The sequence below is a fragment of the Centruroides vittatus genome, unplaced genomic scaffold (genome assembly GCF_030686945.1).
Source record: "Centruroides vittatus isolate TY-2023 unplaced genomic scaffold, ASM3068694v2 contig_738, whole genome shotgun sequence".
Classification (NCBI taxonomy): domain Eukaryota; kingdom Metazoa; phylum Arthropoda; class Arachnida; order Scorpiones; family Buthidae; genus Centruroides; species Centruroides vittatus.
The window spans coordinates 252,383-275,050 of NW_027122474.1; the positions used below are offsets into that span (position 1 = coordinate 252,383).

The following is a 22,668-nucleotide window of genomic DNA, read 5'->3' on the forward strand; positions in this document are numbered from 1 at the left end:
TATTAAATGCATTACCATTGCCATTTCACCTGTGTCAGATTGAAAGAAATTTTAGGGACTCGCTGACACTATATAGAAAATCCTCTTTAATTTGAACTCGGATAGTTCAAAATTATGTTAGTTCGTAACTGTACTTTTGTCCCGGCCGGGGATATAGAGATTTGCATGTTGAGTAATTCGGTTAGTTCGAAATACGACAGAACAGAATTTTCACTTTGAATTTTGTAGTAAACTGTTATATGTGTGTGTAAATTTGTTTGTTTAGATTGAAGTGCTTCCATGCTCTGAGAGAACAATAGACCAAGAACAACTCTAATCTGGCTTTGCTTTTACAGTAACACATTTTAGGGTGTCACCTTACCCATGGGCTAACTTTTTCCCCCTCTTATCTCATAAAATACAGCTGGTTTCTGGGATTGCGAGATCGGGCTACGAGTAGCAGACAGATACTTATAGGACTCTAGGCTACTACATTTGGGTGACTTATACATATTGGGCCATTTAAAAAACAATTTGGGCTATATTTCAAAGATTTTATAAAAAGTGAGCAGAATTCTATCTGGCAATCTGTAGGTTCTCATAACATGCCATTTACCTGCAGTATGCAAAGCTAATTAATAATAACCATATTTTGTTTGCTTAATAAATTACATGGAATTTGGCATATTGTACAGAAATATGTAAATCTTAGGGAATTCAAAGTTGAGATTATTTCATCTCAACTTTGAATTTTGAATTGACAAGGATTGCCTGTAATGTAAAATTGTTTTTGCTCAGATTTATTATGAGTATACATACTCATTTGTTTTTAGTATATACATTTTTATATATTACCTTTACTTAATATATCATATCATTAGCTGACTTTGTTTTGGAAAATCTATTAAAAAATATATATTGATTGTGATTCTTGTGTTTATTTGCTAAAATACCTATAATAAATAATTGTTTTACATGTTTATCATACAGATAGGACATACTCTGTTATCAATCTGCAAATACTGCTGTGTTTTTCACCAGACTCTATATGATACAAAAGTAGAAACTATTCTTTATACTGTACACTATAAGAATCAAATTTTAAAAAAGTAGGAAGTTTTTTCCTTGAATTTGGATTGTTAATGCAAATATTTGAACATGAAATTCTTGGAAACTATATATGAAATAATAGAATATAAAGCACTATTTATATGTTAGTGATGCTAATCTAACAATACTTGAAAATAGTAATGTCATAGATATATATAAGAATTCAAACAATACTTAGACCTAAATCATTACAATTCAGAATTAATATTCAGTATTAATTAAAAAGAACATTTGCCTATTAACAAAAAACATTACATTTTAAATAACTGTTCAATAACTTATAAATTTAAAAATATAATTGAAAAAGAAAAACTGATTTCCATACGCCTTATTTATTAATTAAAAGCAAAGCTGTAATTAAATTAGTCCATAATTTAATTAAATATTTATGCCAAGCTCTAATTTAATTTTTTTAAAATAAAATACACAGTGGTACCATATGCTTTGAATGCTAAATTTGTTCAAACTCTGAAGTGAATTTTTGTCAATGCTTCAAAGTTCAAACTGCATGTGCAGTGAAAAAAAATGTGTTCAAAAGCTCTTGCTCTTGGCATTACACTTGTATGTTTTCAATGCTTTTTTTATTTTGTGTTTGGTTATATGTATTGAGGGTGTGTTATTTGTAGATTTTTAACACTTGTAATTTTTCTTCATTGACAGCTTTTGAAAATTCCATACATTTTGTATCTTTTACTTTAAAATTTCCTGAATGAAATGTTCAAAATTTAGGAGCATTTCTCCCATACACATTACAAATTTTGTTATTATTTGTACGGTCTTATATCCTTTCCAAAACTCAAAAACATTTCAGGTCATATCTGAAGGTATTCCAACTTGATTTTGTTCAAAAAGAATGGAAAGTAAAAAGTTTAAAATAAGCTTCTAAACAAAGAATACAATCTCACATTAGCGACAATAATTATAATTAAATCATACATCTATGTTAAGTACCATGATCTGTTAAAAATGTGTGCAAAAACTTTAATCCAATATCACTTTTACTTCTTAACCATGGAATCAACAAAGTCTAAGAGGAAGATTATAATATTGACAATTGAGGTGGAAAAGGAACTTATTGTGAAGAGTGAAAGTAGTATATGTATGGCAAATCTGGAGGTCATGTTTAGGATGCCGAAGTTGGTGGCGTGTGGCCAATAAATGTAATTTTCATTTTATTATACAATGTTTATGTATTTTTTGTTTTTGTGATTTAATTAATAATTAAGTTAAAAATAACACAATTAAATGCGTTAAATTATGTACATTTACTGTTTTAAGTTTATGGAAATGGGTATTGTTTAAGGCAGTGATTTCCAAACTTTTTCGATCCACCGCCCCCTTTGTTCCATAAAGTTATACCCAATGCCCCCTAACCCATTTTCTCTTGTGTGAGAAAGGATTGGAAATATTCTTAGGAAAACTTTTCTATGAATCTCACACTTTATGCCCTTTACAGTACATTGCTCTCAATATCTGGAAACCATTAAACATAATGTTTCCTCTTATCTGTTTAACAGAGGAAAGAGAACGGCTGTCAGTGACCCCAACTTTTGCCTTTGGTCACCCACCATTCAGTACCCTGCTTCCAACGTCCCTCTAGATTTACTCACCGTCCACAGGGGGGCAGTAGCGCCCACTTTGAGAACCACCGGTTTAAGGTCTGGGAAAGGATTAATTCATTTTCCATTATTTCTAATGGGAGAAAAAGATTTGGACTTTGAATGGCCTCCTAAAATGAATTAAATTTGGTGTGTGAGGCACCACTGTACTTAAGATTTTCTGCTCAGTTCATTGAACTATTTTTCTAAAATATATATAATAGATTAACAGAAAAAATTTATTTGGGAATTGAAAAGCAAGCATTCTAAATAATTTCTTATCTTTTGTATAAAATTATTTTCTTTTTTTATACTTAGAATGAATTACACAAATCTGTAAATAATTTGATTCTGTCCATCATATTTAATATCAGCCTGTGTGTGTAAAACATTGTTAATATGCTATTAATAAGAATTTACGAATATTTTCATTGAAAATATTACTACACGTGCAAGATTTTTATTACTGTTTTTGAAGTGTTACTTTTCATTTTTACTAAAATGTGTCAATAAACAATCAATTAATCTGTTATTTTTACATTAATGATTTAATAACTTTTTCTATAGTTATTATCATGTCTTTTTTAAAAATATTTGTAATATACAATTGTTTGTGATAGATAAGTGCCATTTACTAGTCATGTGTAATTGTATAAAAGAATATGAATCAAAACAATCCAATATATTAGTCAACATTATGCTATAAAAATTGGATTAACAAAGATTTTCTCTAATATTTTATTTTGCTAAATATATTTGTATAGTATTTGTATAAAATATTGAAATTTTTAAAATTATTATTATTATAAAATCAAAAATAGTATATATGATCTGATTAGAAATAGTATGAACATACAAATATCTAAGTGCTATTTTTGCTAATTCAAGTTTTTATAATCATATTTTATAACTTTATATAACAAATATTTTTGATGATATTGAGCTACAAAGTTATAAATTGTTGAATCTAGTAATTATTAATAAAAGTTTATATAATTAAATTACTTTTTTTTGTATTATTTAATACCTTTAAATATAATAATTTACACATTTCAACATTTCACTAGGGAAATTCTTTCCAATCACCACAAATAGTTTATTTTCATTTAAAGGATGATAAATTAATATTACAAATTAATTTAGATTTAATGTGTTATAAAAATAAACAATCATTTTTATTTTCAGTAATTAAAAATTACCATTTTATTATTTAATTTTTATTTCAATAATTTACATATTTTAGTAAAAAATGAAATATACAAAGTTTATTTTGGACTGTTCACAACAACTTTATATAAAATAATTGTAGAGTACAGGATTATTATTATTATTATTATAAAAAATTACCTTACAGTCTTGTAAGAAAGTTAATTTAAATTAAAATATTAAAACCACAAATTTTTTTATAACTTTGTCTTATAAAAAAAGTTTTCTGGTTTTAATAGTTGACAAATTCTTTGAAAATATTATCTAATGGGAAAAAAACTGAATGCTTATCATCATTGTCTTTATCGTTTTGATGCCCGTCGTCTACCGATATTTAGAAAAAAACATTTCGTAAATTTCCTCGATAACGTTTTGCAGTCGGTATTTAGTTAAATCACCAATCTTCCCTCGGTGGAAAGATTGAAAAATATCAAATGCTCATATCTTCACCATTTCTATTAATATCCAGATTGCCTGATACAAAATAATTATTCTTGATAACAATTCAGAATTTTTCCATTTTCACTATCTCCTAGACAATAAAAAATGCATAATCATTCTTCTGTTTTGTTAGGCGTATGTTTGATCCGAGGATCTGAGCCGCATTATTCGAAACAGACGGGCAAGTGGTAAAATGCTATTTATATTCAGAATTGAAAATTTGGACCATATTACAGAAAATTGATTTTGTTATTAAAAAGGAGCTGTCTATAAGTTTAATTTTTATTTTATAACTTTCTTATCAATTGTCCAGCTCTCTACTTATTTTCTTACTTTGTTCAATTTACAATTGGTTATTGTAATAAGATTCCTACCACTAATTATAAAAAATTTGATTTTATTAACATTTCTTTTCAGTCCCATTTTCGTATTTCATATATTTATATTTTAAACATAATATAAAAGATTTTCAAATTCAATTAACAATCTTATTGTCAAATGATAGTTATAAGGAGTTTTAAAAAATCTTTTATGCACAGAAAATTAAAACAATTAGCAGATTATAATTAACGATACTTCTCATTATTGTTTGTTTTGATCATTAACATTTATCTTTTATATAGAAATTCTGAATAAGAGAAAGATGTAAGGTCTGTGTCATTAATATCGATAGTTTCATTGGTTTATAATGCATTTATACACTATGCAATAGTTTACCGAGATACCGACGATTTGCTTCGTACATAATATTATTTACAAAGAATGCTAAACAACATATGTTTTTGATTTTTTTTTACTTGATAAACATTAAAAATTTTTCTTCTTTTGCAGTTGATTTTAACAATTATTATTATTAAAAAAACTTGCGTAAATAGATGTGACTTAATTGTAACTCGAGAGGAAATGGACTAATACCAGTTGTCGTCAGACGGGCAGATGACTAATCAATTAATGACAATGATTCACTAAATAGTAACTTTGTTGAGAAACATTTACATTTTAAAAACTTTTATTTATTGAATGAATTAATTTATATTTTCTACAAAAAAATCCAAAGTAAAACTTTTGCTTAAAATTTTCAATTTAATGTCACTTTTCATGTAACATACACAATTAAGATGTGTATGTTTATACAATGTTCTTACAAACTGACTTGCCATCATCATTTTTTTTTTTTAAGCATAAAAATGACAATATAAAATTTCAAGGATACATCTTGGCAAGTAGAGAGATGATTTTATTTTTAAATGTGAAAGTAACAAGGAGACTGGAATATTTTTTGCATGGGAATAAATTGCCTTTTTTTTTTACATCTATCTGAATTGCCAACTTTTTAATCTTTATATTAATTTTCATGGACTTTTTTTTTACTAAATGGCTGATGATTAATATATTTTTTGTGTGTAAAATACCTTTTTTATCTAGGAACGTATAGCTGCAAATGCCACTTGAAATTGCTAGAAGTACAGGAAGAATCACAAAGAAATTTTTTATGGTAATAATTTAAGAAAAAAATGTCAAGTTGCTGAATGCGGTCTTTAAGTGTCTTTTGGACATAACCTCTTAAAAACAGACTGATGTTAAATTTGGCATAAAATAAACTGAATATCAATTACTGTATACACAAATATTTTGTTTTATTTTGTATTTATTATAATAGAATGTTCATTTGAAAAAGTTTTGTAATAAAGATCAAAGGTTTTAAAATTGACGTGAACAAAATAGGAAATGGGGGGAAAAAATTTAGTACTTGACAGTAAAGTTAAGTTAAACAATTTACAATGCATTGCTGTGTTTATTGTATTAAGACAAAATATTTCAACTGCTTAAATAGAATTAGAAGGCTGCATTTTAAAGGTTGATAGGTGTTGAGACGGAAATATTAAATAGTAAGGTCTACATTTGTATAATTTGCTGCAACAACTTAGGTCATCTTTCCTGCAAGTTTATTACTAGTATGTATTCCTTTACTGTCTAAAGAATGTTCTTATATAAATAAGAATATTTCTATTTTTAATGAGGAAAGTTTATAGTTGCCCATCTCTTCCAATTTACATTAAAGTTCTCTATCTTTGACCAAGTCTGAACAAAAAAGAATATGTACTGATGACAAATTAAGCATAAATTTGCTTAATTTAAGATGTAAATTCCCTTGAAATGTTAAACTTATTTTGTTGATAATTGAGTTCTCATGGTACTGAAGAGAGGGAAAATTGGTATATATTTTTGAGCCCATGCATGTATATATTGGTATATATGCAAGGGCTCAATTACATTTCATGTATTTATTAGCTACTCATCAGTGTGCAAACTTGTTTACTCTTTCATGAATTTATACACACAGCAAGTAAATCCCAGGGCTAGTAAATCTACTTTCTCACTTTTCTTTCATGGTTACATTAAAAAGTAATAAAATATAGTATTTTAACTATAAAATTAGACTTGACAATTTCATACTATAATAATATAAAGACATATAGGCCTATATGAGAAAATAGTGTAATTCTGAAAGAAACAAACAATTTAAATTCTTTAAACTTATAATAATAGTAAGGTGACCAACTTTTTTACAATAAAAAGGAGGACACCAATAAATTGAAAGAAAAAATATCGTAAATAAAAGAAACATTTTATTCATTGCAACAATAATAATCTCTAATGCATGCATATGTGCAATGTCGTGTTTCGGTAAGAAGTAAACAAAGTCACTTGTGCGCAGTGCACTCTCTCAAGGTCTTCCGTGCAGAGTGCACGTGTCTTGTAATCAAGGCACTGTACCGAGCCTCAAAGAATCCTCATGTCAAATACAAACATGTCATATCACATCACATGCAACGGATCGGCTCGGCATCAATCGAATACGAAGATTTACAGATTAGTCTTCAAATATCGAAAAGAAGGACACGTAGGAAGACCCTTTTCGAGGAAGGACAGAACTTACAAAAGGAGGATGTTTGGTCGCCTTAATAATAGTTTATTGAATCTCTTGGAATAGAAAATTGTCATTATGTTTTTTATCACCTCAAGGTCTGTTTCTCAAAATACAGGCAACAGCTAAAATTCCCACAAGCTGCTACTGCCAATAGAAGATGTATATCTTCTGTGGGCCGATCAACTGCACATGGTTACACAGAGAGGTAACTAGCAACAAAAACAGTCTAGTCTTCAACTTTACTCACTCAGGTAAATCGAGTGAGTTTACTAGCTAAGTAATTACATTGAGTAAGTTCAGTAGCCGCTTGCTGACAAATTTATTTGCTTCTATTATTGTCAACCTACATAATTGTGTATTAATATTGTAAAAAAATTTTAGTATATCTTCACGGCAGTTATTTGCACAGAGATATAATTAAATTCTTTAAAAACCTGTAGAGAGAGAGTATAAATTTGTCATTTTAACATGTTTCAATTTATAGTACTACACTTCTCATTATAAGGCTGTAATAGTGTAAATTGAAACATATTATGTAATGAGAATTGTAATAAGTAAAGTGTAAATTGAAATTAATTTCTTGGTAATATGATATTTTTGCATTTTCTTCCATGCAATATAATATTTGAAAAAAAGCAAAATAAATTAATAACCGCACATTGTTCTTCCTTTTAAATCAGTTAAATATTTTGCCACAATTGAATAAAAACAACTACATATAAACTATTTAATTCACTTCTTAGTTATTTTTGCTCCAATATATATGAATTAAATAAGAAAAAATATTTGAATAAAATAACAAAATCTTTTCTTAATATCAATCTGTCTTTAAAATGTTAAAAGTTTATTATAAATCAGTGTTTCCATTTAAAAGACATTAAATAGATAGGGAAAAATGTAAGGAAAATTATAAGTTTGAATATTTGTTAATGTAATATACAAGAATAAAATGAACTTTAAAATATTTGGATATTTGAGTGCTGTTATTTGTTGTTATCATGCATTGAGGATATTACATTTATATAGTCTTAACAGCAATAATTCTATGAAGATACATATAGTTGAAATGAATAAAATCAATAGTAGAAACTTAACCATAGAATACACATAATAATTCTAACATAATATTGACTATAGAGTTTGGTTTCTTATTAAAAATCTGAGATTCCAGTAAAAGTAATCATTTTTGGAATACAATTAGATATAGATGGATTGAGAAACCCTATTCTAATCTTCTGTATTTCAAAGTCCTAACAGTGTTTACAAGAACAAGAGACGTATTAAAGCATCTACTGAAAGTGAAATGTCAGACAGGATAGCAACAGAACGTCTATTAAAGCCATATTAATTATTTTAGAACATTTAGCATAAAATTTTCTAATATCCCGTTAACAAAATGTAAACAAAATTACAATTTATCTTTATACATTTTTAAAGAGTAATTTTTGCATTAATTATTTTCTATATTTATTGTTAATTACTTAGAATTCAAATAATTGGGCTGCAATTTGAAAAAATTGTAGACTTATAAATTTCCAATATTGTGTCTGTCTGTTCTTCCTTAATCTCTAGAATAGAGTTAATTAGGTGAAATTTGAGACTAGATATGGAAAACTTAGGGGCAGGAGGCCCCAATTAACTATATACAAACTTCTCGTTTGCACTGGAAGTCATTTCAATTCAAAAATTTTCCTGAAAGGCGTTAGATAGGAATAGAGTTGTGCCAGTCATTTCACAGGAGCAAGACAGTAAAATATATGTTCTCCACCTCAAATTATATAAAAATAATAAAAATTGCAGCCCGGCATTGTGACATTGTCGCAACAAAATAATTGCTTTTGTTAAATAATATGTTATCAATTTCAGTTGAAACATAGATTAAATATAATTTTTCTGCTCCAGTCTTAATATTTTTAGATAGAATTACATATAAAATGTATATCCAATTCATAATTATCTACCAGTTTTATAAAGTATGATTTAATTTTAACTAAATTAATGTTTTTGACTAAACTTTTAATTGTATTTAAATTATATGGGTTATGTTCTGTACCTTAAAGTTTATTATATGTAACTTTTATTTAAGAATTATACAAGTACAGGTGCTCTTAAAGATACAAATATAATCTATGTTGAGCCACTGAGCTATGTTTTAATATACTTGTTGCAAATGAAGTAATAATAATGAAGCCTGTGATAAGTCGACTGTTTCAATTAGATAAAAACAGTTACATTAATTTGAGTTCTAATACTTATTTTAATTTTAATTGATATTATTTCCATTACGATGCAAATTTATACTTTTGTTAATGATTTATATATACTGTGAACAGCCTTTAACTTCAATAGCTGAAGTTAAAGGCAGTTTGTAAGTCAAAGAATATCTGTTGAAATATTATATAAATAATAATGTAATAATATTTGGGCTATTTAATTATATTACTTATGTTTAAATGCATGTTTGAAAATACCTATTTGCAAAAATTGATGAGTAAAAGTCTGTCTTTCTCACAGTGGCGTAGCGTAGTGGGGGCGGCAAAATTTCACAATAAATAATAATAATATCTTGTAAAAATTTGAACCTGTACAATACACAATAATGATGATCTTGCTGAAAAGTTCTTTAGAATTACTGTATATTTTAGTATTTTAAATTGAGATACCTAAATAAGGGGGCGGCGAAATTTTCTTCTGCCCCGGGCGGCTGACAGCCACGCTACGCCACTGTTTTCTCATGATTTGAGTTTAAATGAAAAAATTCAAGGATATATTGAGTAATAACAGAATGACAAATAAAATTTTACTAATGTTGTTTACAATTTGACTGAAGAATACGATGGAAATTTATCGATCTTAATAATAATACAAAAAAAAAAAAAATTAGTTTTTGTATTATTCTGTGCAGTGGTGCACCCAGATGGGCCAAGGGACTCTGACACTCCCCAAAGTAAAAGGAGGAAAAAAAAACAGGAAAAGATTTTGGAAAATTTACTAAATTAAGATTTATTTCTTTATTTGTATTATGTTGTGTCTTTATTACTTATGAATTAGTGGTTACACAAGATGGGAATTTTATTGAATTCACAATAATTTTTTATCCATTCAACTTGGCTCCCCAAGATCAAATTTTGAGCACATCACTGATTCTGTGAGAATATTCTGAAAGCTTTATTTCAATTTTAAAAATAACAAAAATGAAAATTGACATTTCTAAAGCGTATTTATTATTGTTTATACCAGTACATTTCTAAAAAATTTTATTGATCTGTTACTATGCTTTCAAAATGATTTATTTACGTGGATCAATTTTTTTTTTTTTTTTTACATTGGATATAGAATAATTAAAACTAAAATAAAATATTAAATTTTTTCTGAACTTAAAAATATTTTTTAATAGTAAGTGTAATTGTAAGTGTATTGAGGCGCCTTGGACCATGTTGTATGCAGATGATATCGTTCTGTGCGCCGAGACTAAAGAGGAGCTGAGGGTTAAATTGGAAAGGTGGTTGGGCACGTTGGAAGGGAGGGGCTTGAGGGTGAGTAGGAGTAAAACAGTGTATATGTGTAGTGGGGAGGTGGATGGTGCCCGGGAGAGGGATCTGGAGTTGAGGGGAGACGTATTTCGCAGAGTCAATACCTTTAAGTACCTGGGGTCAACTGTGGCGGAGGATGGAGGTGTGGATAAGGAGGTGACAGGCAGGATTCAGGCTGGCTGGAGGAATTGGAGGGATATGTCAGGTGTGTTATGTGATAAGAGGGTGCCGCTTAGGTTGAAAGGGAAAGTTTATCGGGTGGTGGTGAGACCAGCTATGCTGTATGCTATTGAGACTGTGAGCTTGAGGAAAACCCATGTCAAAAGGATGGAGGTGGCGGAGATGAGGATGCTCCGCTGGATGTGTGGGGTTACGAGAAGGGATCACATTCGAAATGAATGTGTGAGGGGGACTGTGAAAGTTACGAACATAGAAGCAAAGATACAGGAGGCAAGGTTGAAGTGGTTTGGTCATGTGGTACGAAGAGAAGAAGAGTATGTGGGAAGAAGGGTTATGCAGATGTCAGTGAGGGGGAGGAGGAGGCGGGGACGACCGCGGAGACGGTGGATGGATCTTGTGGCGGAGGACTTGAGAGGGAGGCATCTGAATGTGGAGGCAGCCCAAGACAGGGAGCAGTGGAGGCGACTCATCAGAAACAGCGACCCTACATAGAGTGGGAAAAGCTGAGGAAGAAGAAGAAGAAGTGTAATTGTAAGATAATCGTTTAAATCAAGACTATATATACATCATAATGATCAGTTTACAATTTGCTTCAATACGTAATGACCAAACAAGCAATGTAGGGATACTTACAATGATTCAAAGTATAATTTATAGAATCATTCACTTATATTTAAACAAAAAATATGCTAATAATAATAATCTCAAAATTGAATTCTGAATGAATGTTAGAACATCAACAGTGAAATTACCATTGAAAGGATTAATATCCATTTTTTTATGGCCAAATCTGGATTTTTGATACTTCACTGTATTTGATTATGTAAAAATGTATTTTTATTATTTGTTGATTTAATTCGAATAATATAATAAATTCAAATACATTCAAGTTCATTTAAATAAAATAAAGACATTAATAGTTGCTAAATTGGATTAACTTTGAATATTATAATTTAACTATCCGCTTCTATTCTGTTTTTCAAATATCAATATGTAACCGGTTCAAACGCCGTTATTCTCTAGGAATTATCGTGTGTGTGATAATTCCTAGAGAATAACGTATGTTCAAATATCAATTGTTGCTAATGCTAATTGCTATTCAAACATCAATATTTAACCGGTTCAAACATCGGTTACATATTGATATTTGAATATTACAATTGTTAATTACAAATTCATCATTCAGTATTTGCTTTTTCCATCTTAGTTTACTTGACAATAAAGTTCAGGTATGTAATGAGCAATTATTTTATTCTGACATTGTCACAATGCCAGGATGCTCTCTACTTTAAACTAGTAGTGTCTTGCCCATGTACATCATACTTTTCCTTTAGCAATCAAGCCATGCCAGTCATTTATATAACTCCTTTCAGGGAAAAATATTTGAATTGAAGTAATGTGATTTCTGGTACAAGCCAGAAGTTCTTATATAGTTGATTGGGGCCTCCTGCCCCTAAGTTTTCCATATCTGGTCTAGTCTTTCATTTATCTAACTCCATTCTCCAGATTAAGGAAAGATGGATGGACGACGGTGGGAATTTATGGATCTACATCTGAAAAAATTGCAATTATTGCAATTTTTTCAGATTGCAGCCAAAAAGTGAAAATTATATTTGTTAAAAAAGAATAATAATAGAACTTGGATAATTTGAATGTTTTTAATTCAAATTTATGGTTAATATGAATGTTCCCCTGGACCCTTGAATTTCTAATAGAAGTAGGCCATGCTGTACCATACAAGGATTTTATGAACATTGATGACAATTTGGCTATCTATAGTGGTATAATGGATGGTGAAGTTCTGGGTGATGTTATGAATAAAGGACGAAACATCTATCTTCAGATGAAGAATTGAATCAGTCAGATTTATGAAAAACCCTTCTAGCTTTATCCATATTTCCCGACCTTTAGAATGATGAATAGTTGGGATGTTGGTATAAAAACACTGACAGCATAAAAAGCAAAAAAAATTATTTATTAACATTGATATTGCATAAGGCTTATATTAAATATCTTTAATAAAGAAAACTTTATAAGATATCACATGCAGAGATAACATTAAGCTATAGCCATAAACACCATCAAGAGTATGGCTTTATACTCTAACATCACAATTTAAAAAAGGTCAAAATTTTATGGGACATATAAATCTACACCTAGATTTATGATATGTCCATCTTGATGTGTCATGAATCTTGATGATGACTACCTCCTGTTATATGCCTTTGTATAATGTTTTGCTGTGTTAATAATTTCTTTTGTTACAGTACAATGTACTCATGACAGTTGCCATCAGTTAGTTTATTGACTTTTACTGCAATTATTAAAGACAATAATTTTTCTGGTTATTTATTTCCTGTCTTTTTCTTACCATACTAAATATCTTTTCCTTTTGCCACACAGTAAAGGCCCTGCAATGCTGTGTGGTAAAACAATCATCGGTCTTACTATTTTACAAAGATTACAAATCTTTGTAAGATAGTTGGTGATTCTTTTCTTGAGAAAGTTCATACCATACGGCCTGTATATTCTTAAGCGATGAATCAGATGTTTCTTCTTTTTGGGAAGAGAAACTGTGTAGCGCTGCTCAATAATTTGTATAACTGTAAAAGTGATTCATTTCCTTTTGCTGATGAATCGACCATAATTAATTTAACCACCAACACGATGGCACTAAAGTTGCCGAACTTGAAGATTCAATTTATCTTATCTGCCATCTAAAATTATTAAATTTGAGTTAAAATTATCATACAAATACCAACATACATGTATAAAAATATTAATCTTGGTTCTTTCCCAATTGAAGGAATCTGAGAATGTTGTTCTGGTTCACTTCAGTTGTTCATAATAAAATAATGCAATGTCTTTGGTGTATATATCGGTGTTAGACTCACTAAATGAAGTGTTTATATGATGATATCAAATTCTTTAAAAATGCTGACAAAAGAAAAAAGCAGCTTGTCCACCGATGGAACATACAAAACACTGCTAGTCAGTGTCAAATGCTGATGGTCGGCAACTATGTTTATCAGATACCATGGATCACATCCAACAGTTAAGATAGTTTAACGGACAAAAATAAACATAGGTGAAGCTATCTTTCAGGCCCTCAATAAACTTGAAGACTTCACTAACAAGAAAAATACATTTAAATTGTTAATACATTTAAATTGTTTAGTAATTTACTATTACAATATTATATTTTATTTATATATTTTTAATGTCAATATTTAAATTTTTGGGCAGAACTTTTTTTATGGTCCCTTAAACTTTGAATTATCCAAGTTCTATTGTATTCAAATATAAATACATTTTTCAAAAACAGTATGTAGAATTCAGAAAATGTTTTTATCTAATTAAAGCATTTTATGAACTCAAATAAGATCTTGAAGTCTATGTAACTTAGTTTTCATCTTGATTTAACAAGATATTAAATTTTGTTTTACTTCTGTGACAAGATTGGTTTTATAAAACTATACATTATGTATTTAACTATTACAAAGAATGGAAGATTACAACAGCGAAATTGCCTGAAATATCTACAAGAATAAAATTTGGACTCAAAGATAATGTACTGTAATTAAAAATAACTTCTCAATAGAAATTAGACTTCAAACACCAGTTATAAATTGAAGTGTATTGCTTTTTAAAGTTAAAATTATATAAATAAATTGATTAAAACAAACTTAATTTTTAAAACAAAATGTATAATGGAGTTAAGACTTCCAAAGCAATACTTTATCTACTAATAAATTAGAATAATAAAAATCCTATAATTAATTATTATTCATGCATAAAACATTATAGAAAATTCATTATTATTATTCTAGTTTTGGCAGACAACTTTATTATTTTAATTCTTTCAAAAATAAATACAAAATCATTAATACATTAGTTTATGAGAAATTTATTAAGTAACTTCTGTATTACATTTTCAACCAAATTACTAAACCAGTCACTTCTTTTTATTCAAGAATTTAGTGTGTTTAATACACAAATACAGATTTTGCATTAATGAGGTTGTAAAATAAATTTCTACATACTACCAAAACCTCGTAAGTGTTGTGTACATTCTCTGATATTGTCAAAAATTCACAATCTTGTACTCAAAATTTTGCTCCCTTGAAACAATGTTTTTTTTAAAGCATTCCTGTAAAATTTTAGGAAATACAAGTATGAGGTTTTGATCAGCAACTGACTATATAGAATAATAATTTTAATAGTGAGCAATGAGATGTGAAGCCACAAAAAAAATGAGATGTCTCAGCCATGGCCAGATATACTTGTGTTAATGTGGCTCTGGTCACAAGAAGTCTAGTCAAGAGAAAATACTGAAGATTAGTTAAGTTTATTGCCATGAAAGCTAACCAATCAACAAACTGAAGATATTTGCTGTTTGTTTTGTTTTAACTAACAAAAATTTGAAAAGTTAGGTTTTCCTCATCTTTATCCAGTTTGAGAATAATCACATTATATTTGTAATAATTGGCATGTTTCTGGAATCAAGATTTCACTATTTAGAAATTTGTAACATTATCATTCAGATACAAAATTAAAAATTGTTTCATACTCAATCTATCATCACTGTCCATGGGACCAGTGCCTGCTGGAGTCTGATTTCATTTTCACCATTCTTTTCCATCCCTTTCTGTCTAGGGCAAAATGAACCAGCTTCCGAATACTATTTTTGCACTATTCTTTCACATCATCCATCCATTCCCTATGTGGCCTGCTCCTTATTTGTCCCCTCCATGATTTCAAGTATTATAGTTTTAATTGCTCTTGTCACTTTACAGATGTGACCAAAGAGGCCGAGTATCCTTTGGATGACCCGTTGGAATAGCATTTTTACAGGTTGGATTCTTTTATAGACTTTGTCATTTGTAACCCTATCATGCCAATTTACTCTGAGTAGCTTCCTATAGCATTTTCTTTCTCTGGTTGTCTTCTGGCTTCCTGGAATTTAGTGTAAAACCCATGCCTCACAGCCATAGAGTATGCTACTAAAGATACATGTGTCCAGAATTTTTAATTTTGTTTTTATTGTGATGTTTTGACTTTTCCAAATTTTGTCTAAGGCTTTGGATTTGCAGATCCTTTGGCTATGCTACTTTTGATTTTATTTCTTCAAGATAGAAAGAAAGCTGACTGAAAATCTAGACTAGGTATGTAAATTCTTTTTCAATTCTTGTTCCATTTATGTTTATTCTTTCATCTTGATTTTGCCTTCCAAATACCATCACCTTGGTCTTTTCTAAGTTTATATGCAGTCTATATCTCATGCATTCTACACTTAAGTGTTAACTGTGTTTCCAGATCAGTTGCATTTTCTTCAAGAATTACAATATTGTCTATAAATCTAAGGTTTTTGATTCTATGACCATACACAGATATGCCTTTGATATCAGTTGTGATGCATTCCATTACCCTTTCTAGCAGAGTTGTGAATAAAATGGCAATATTGGGTCTTCATGTCTGGTACCTTTTCTTGTTTTAAATCATCTTCCAAGACTTCCAAAATTTCTCACTACTGCCTTTGCATTCTCATTATTGTCCTGTAGAAGAGTTATTTTTTTCTCTTCTCTGAAAGATTCAAAATTAAAAATTGTCCATATTGCCTTTTGGTTCATGGAGTCTAATGCTTTTTTGAAATCAATAAAGCAGGCATATACATTTTTACCTTTCCTTCTTGCCTTTTCTACTATCAGCTGCATTGTTAAGATTTGGTGTGTTGTGCTTCTATCTTTCCCGAACCCCACTTGTTCATCTGATAAATGCTATTCTACTTGGTATCTCGGCCTTTCTGTTACGAGTGTCGTCAGTACTTTACCCGTGACTCAAACTCTGCAAGCCTGGAATATATCATAAAAATAGCAAGGAACAGAACCATAAAATAAATTCCAGGATATTTTATACTTTAAAAACAAATGTTTTCGATCTGCTCAAGAGAACTTCTTTGGGTTTCTCTAAATTAGAATGCCAAGTTACAAGCAGAAAGTACAAGGTATTTCCAATGTCTATATACCATATTCGACTCCCAGTAGGATGTGAGCTCGGCATTCCAATTTAGAGAAACCCAAAGATCTCTTGAGCAGATCGAAAATGTTTATTTTTAAAGTATAAAATATCCTGGAATTTATTTTAAAGTTCTGTTCGTTGCTATTTTTACTTTACCCATGGTGCTTGCGAGAGCAATTGTTCTATAGTTTGAACATTCCATTTCACTGACTTTCTTATGTATTGATTTTTGCATTCGTTACAAACTTTACTTCCCTCCACACTAAACTGCATAATTTGTGGATTTCTTTGATGAGGCCTCCATATTTTAGCATTTCAGCAATTTATTTCATCACTCAATCTATGAATATCTTTAATTCAAACATTTAAAATATTTGAAAGACTTCTATCCCAGTGTTTAAAATAAAATTCATATCATTAAGTTTATCATTTATACTTGATGTCTTTGTATATGTCAACATTTATTAATTTTATCAAAAAAAGTAATGTAGCCTATTGAAAAACTGCACAAGTTATTTGGTGTATAGATCAACATACTAGAGTTTTCTATGCATTGGCAGATGATAAGAGTCATGTATTAATTTTTTCATACATATCTTGAATAATGATTACTATAATGAAATATAAAGATTAACAAAGTAAATGGCTTTATTTAGAAATTAAACATGAATTCATTATATCTTTGGGCATCTGGAAGTTCCCTACTGTCATGAATATAGGTTATGTGAAACTTGGCAATTTAAACTGTTTTAATTTAGATTATGAGATGACGAGTTCAAGAAAAATTGATTTTTATTCAGAAAGTTTTTGACCACTTGATTGCAATGTTCTGAGAATTTTCTAAGTTGCTACATATCTGATAAATAATCAAACTTAATTATGGTCAAAATGCAACAATAATATTTATTGTATATGCAAGAGAGAAATAATTATTTGAGAATTACTTCTTTAATGATATGAAGGTTCTAATTAAATTTGCAATGGAAGGAATAGTATTCAACTTTCTTTTACTATTCATTTCTGTTAAATTTTGAATATTTACTCTACTATGACAACTATAACAGACTAATTACACTATAATGATAATATAGTGATGTAATTAGTCTGTATACAATAATATACACTTTTATCTATTAAATTACTTGCAAAAATATATACAAAAATACTTTTTATACACTTTTGAAAACCAGTTCTCACATAGCAAAAAAAAAACTTTTTATTTGAATAAGTAATTTGCTATAGAAACAATGCATATGATCATAAATGTACAGTATGTGCAATGCATATACAGGGTAATTCAAAAAGTAGGTGTCAAACTTTAGGAGCATTTAGAGCTTTTCTGAATTCTCAAGGAGTTAAGATTTCATTTTTAAAAATTACTTACTCAATTTTATCACAGGAAACTTTTTTACTGACGACAAAATTAAAATAAAAATATTTATTTTTAACTGAAAATTTGCTCTAGTGGGTTGTTTCATCTACCCCGTGGGCACTAAGAGGGCCTCTTTTAGCAAGCCCGTTACGGATTCGGCCAGGCCCGCAATAGGGCGGCCGGGTGGCGAAGGAAATATCCAGACGGACCGCTCCCCAAAAAATTGTCGGGGATTTTTCGACCCGTCCGGATTCAATCCCGGGTGCCCCAGAGCAGTAAGCTGCCACCTCGACTGCTTGGCCATCTGCCACAACGTTCTAGTGGGTTTAATTTTTTTTAAAACTCTGCACCGTGAGAACTAAGAGGGCCACTTTTAGCAAGCCCATTATGGGTTTGGCCAGGCCCACAATGGGGCAGCCGGGCAGTGAGAGAAATATCCAGACGGACCACCCCCCGAAAAATTTCTGGAGATTTATTGACCCGTCCGGATTCGAACCCGGGCTCCCGGAGCAGTAGGCTGCCAACTCGACTGCTTGGCCATCCGGCCCGCATTCTAGTGGGTCGCGATAGTTCGGTCGAGTACCGAGGTAGCACCATACGATAAACGCGATTTTGATATACGCAGTAGCATCGAGAAATACCTAATATATTAATATTAGTATAATAATATATAAACATATACAGGGTGGAAAAGAAAGTCACTTAACACCCCTGCTACAGAATATAGAACGTACTGTACATTGAGCACATCATGTAACATGCATAAATCTTAACAATTCAAGGTAGGTAAATACAATAATTCAGCAATCAATTCCTTGTGAAAATCTGACCCTAAATGATATGTCACAGGACTACCTTCCCACAGTGGCGTAGCAAACATAACTGGCACCTGGGGCACGACACTTTATTGGCGCCTCCTCCCCTTTCAGAAACACGTATAGTTTGTCTTGGAGACCATTTAGGCGTCCCTCTGCGAGTGGCGCCCGGACCATGATACACCTACTTGCACCCCCCCTCGCTACGCTACTGCCTTCCCATTTACAGTATCGGAGTTGCATTCAGTATGGCCGCCATACTGAATTCCCGACACCAGCGAATTAACTTTGGGTGCATTCTATATTCTACATCAGAGGTGTTAGCGGTGAAGTAATCACGAATTTAGGAAAAATTTTATATTCTACTTCGTAATGAATAAGGAACTATTTTCTTCGCGTATGTCGATTAATGAACATCGGATCCATTCGGGACAATTATAGAATTGAGTGGAGGATGGGTTGGATGTAAGATCCGATATAACGCGACCTCCTCAAATACCAGACTTAAAACATGGGACAATTCTCTTCGGGGTTAATAACGAGAAAATTATCAAATTTAATGTTTCAAATATCAACATGATGAACGTGGAGGAAAAATTTTTACGGCGAATGTAGAAAAGCACAGAGAAAACTATTAAGATTATAGCCATTGCATATTTTAGAATTTTAAGACATTCTGCAGAGAACTTTAATTGTAATCCAAACAGCGGCCATTTTGATATAGAAATTCCGATGGCGTCGGTAAATGTCAAAGCTTTCCCCGCTTTAAGTTACCACGTAAACAAAGACGGCAACAGAAAATTTCTTTCGATAAAATAGATTATTTAATCTAAGATACATTTTCATTTTGCAATTTCAATTCAATAAACTCTTAGTGTATATATATATATATATATATATATATATATATTTTTTTTTTTGAAAATCAAAAATTATCATAATAAATTACAATAGATGGCGTTGATACCATAAGAATATTTTAAGTTTGTGACGTCACACGCGACAATTAAAAGATCGTGCTCCTAACACTCGAAATAATTTATGTAGAGATTGTAATCAATTGTTTTGTTTTTAATTTATTGCTAAATTATTATTCTCTTAAAAACAATCATTAATAATAGTAACAAATTATATTAGTTAGAGCTATTTTTAATTCCCGTAGCCGGCGACTGGTTATTTAACTCAATACAGATGTTTTGTAGTTGCTTAAATAGCGTTAACAGGTCGTTAAAGTGTCTTGAGTGGCAGCTGCAGGTTTGAGTGTTTCTTCATTTAAAGTATATGTTTTTTCGAGTTATTTATGGCATTAATATTCAAAGATGGTATTTTAGTACGTTAGCAATTAAGGCCGCAATAGAAAGAATGGTTCTTAACTTACGTTTATTGCATTTTCAAACTTTAGACTTTTTTTGTTCAAATGAGGATGCGATAAGCCATACAACGGCAATGAAATCTTTTTCCACGTGTAAAAGTTCGCATTGTATTTTAGTAGAACAAATCTGAAAATCCTCCTCCGACATTCTTCCCCACAACATCAGCGCCATCTTTTTTCTCTTAATGAAAAAATAATAATCTCGCTCGTTGCTCAATGTTAATTAATATATAGAGGAAAAAAAGTTAAAATTTTATTTAGAAATTAAACCTTTTTACCTTTCTAAATATTCATTTTCAAAATTTGTTATCTGTTATACACGTTAGCGTAAGAATTTAAGCTAAATAGCGCTTCGAAATTGTTATTTTTCTGTGGATTTTTATTTAAATCTTGTCTACAAAAGTACTTAAAATGTATAAATTCTATTCTATATCATTAAGCAATTAAAACTGAATAAAGTTCCAAAAATATTTAAAGGATAGATAATTGCCGTTCCGCTTGGCTATTACGAAACGTTAGGATAAGTTTGATACAGAGCAAGAAATTAGTTTTGTTCAAAATGCCGGGGATTGTTTTCTTATGTATAAATTTAAATACTACCATTTAAAAGGTCACGAAATCATTTAGTGTATAATTTATAATTTTAAGAGATTCAAAATTGATTCACTCCAGTATCTAGAATTCAAGCGGTGGCCATTTTCGAACAAAATGGCGACCAAAGTAAAAGATGTCACGCAGTGTATTTTTTTCTTATGTAATTGAATCACATTTTGAATATTTGAAATTAACTAATTCGCAAATCAAAATTAAATGTTTTCCTATAAATATGCGTTTTATCATTTATAACGTGTTACAAATTCTTCTACTTGTTAAATTTTATTTTCTTGATGCTTTTCTGATGATAATTTATACAGAGTAATGCTCAAATATTATTATTATTATTAAACATTTCTTCGTTGTAATTTAAAAATAAGACGAAAGGGTTAATGTTACCCTTGGTGCCAAGATGGCGGCTCGTCTCTGATTCCAGCAAGGAAACCGTAGGACGCACGTTTTAACCTAACCCAACCTATTTAATAAATTACCATAATTATTAGCAATCAAATTATTAGAATAGGTTAGGTTAGGTTAGAACGTGCGTCCTACTGTTTCCTTGCTGGAATCAGAGACGAGCCGCCATCTTGGCACCAAGGGTAACATTAACCGACGAAAGATATCTTGGAATCAAGTTTCACGCAACTTCTTTAAGCATTTCATTGAAGATTTTCGTAAATTTGTCCACAAAAATAAGAGCCAAATTCGATGCCTGTTAAAATAATCTTTCAACTTTAAAAAACAGCCACGTATAATTTTCGCAGCTATTTTCTGTATATATAATAGCAGTTATTTTAAAATTTGAAGTCGGCGAATCAAAGAAACAGGTCTAAGAAGATAAAATTTTAATGGAAAACTTTACGGTAAGAAAAAGAATCTGAGCATTTACAAGAATTTGAGTTTTAAAAGAGGTGGAAAACATTGGGAGAAAAAAAAAAGTTGGCACCGTTAAATGATTGGCTTAACTAATTGTGACAGGAATAACAATATCCTTTTCAACTGTTAAGTGATTTTGTATGCCATTTCGTATTACCGTACCTGACAGCATTAAAATTTCTTTAGAAATTATAATGCTCGTTTACTTCTACAACTGATTTATTAAAAACTGCTTTAAAAACAAGTTTTTCTACCCTAGTCGTTAAGTGAAATGCCAATTTTCACAGTTTAAAATTTGAGTATAAAGATTTCGTGAAGCACTGATTTGATTCAAAGATCCATTAATATTTTAAGATGTAATTTGGATTTCTATCTAAATAATCGAAAAGAGTATATAGAACTACTCGCAAATCTGAGTTATTCGAGAAGAAGAAATGTTCAAGGAAATGAAGAATTTACCTTTAAGATAAAAATTTTAATTTTTTTATTAAAATACGATCCTACAGTTTCGTTTCTTAAAATGTTTCCACCATAAGAACCTGTATCAAATCTTGTTATTAATACTGTGTAATTCCAAAATAATCTTAACGAGATTCATAACTTGAAAAAACATAATGTTAGTGATGTTTGATGATTAAGTAA

General features: G+C 29.9%; 1 protein-coding gene and 1 long non-coding RNA gene across 2 annotated transcripts in view; both read left to right on the plus strand.

Moving 5' to 3' along the window:
* The first annotated feature begins 1,417 nt into the window (after positions 1-1,417).
* LOC136980915 (uncharacterized) lies at positions 1,418-3,691 on the plus strand. Its single transcript, XR_010881625.1, has 2 exons — positions 1,418-2,385; positions 2,759-3,691. It is a non-coding gene; the product is annotated as an uncharacterized lncRNA (long non-coding RNA).
* An 11,709-nt stretch (positions 3,692-15,400) lies between these two features.
* Positions 15,401-22,668, plus strand: part of LOC136980973 (transmembrane protein 50A) — a 240,695-nt gene continuing 233,427 nt past the window's right edge. Inside the window, exon 1 of the mRNA XM_067277173.1 lies at positions 15,401-15,411. The gene's annotated coding sequence lies outside the window, so the exon portion shown is untranslated. The remainder of the gene's footprint in view (positions 15,412-22,668) is intronic.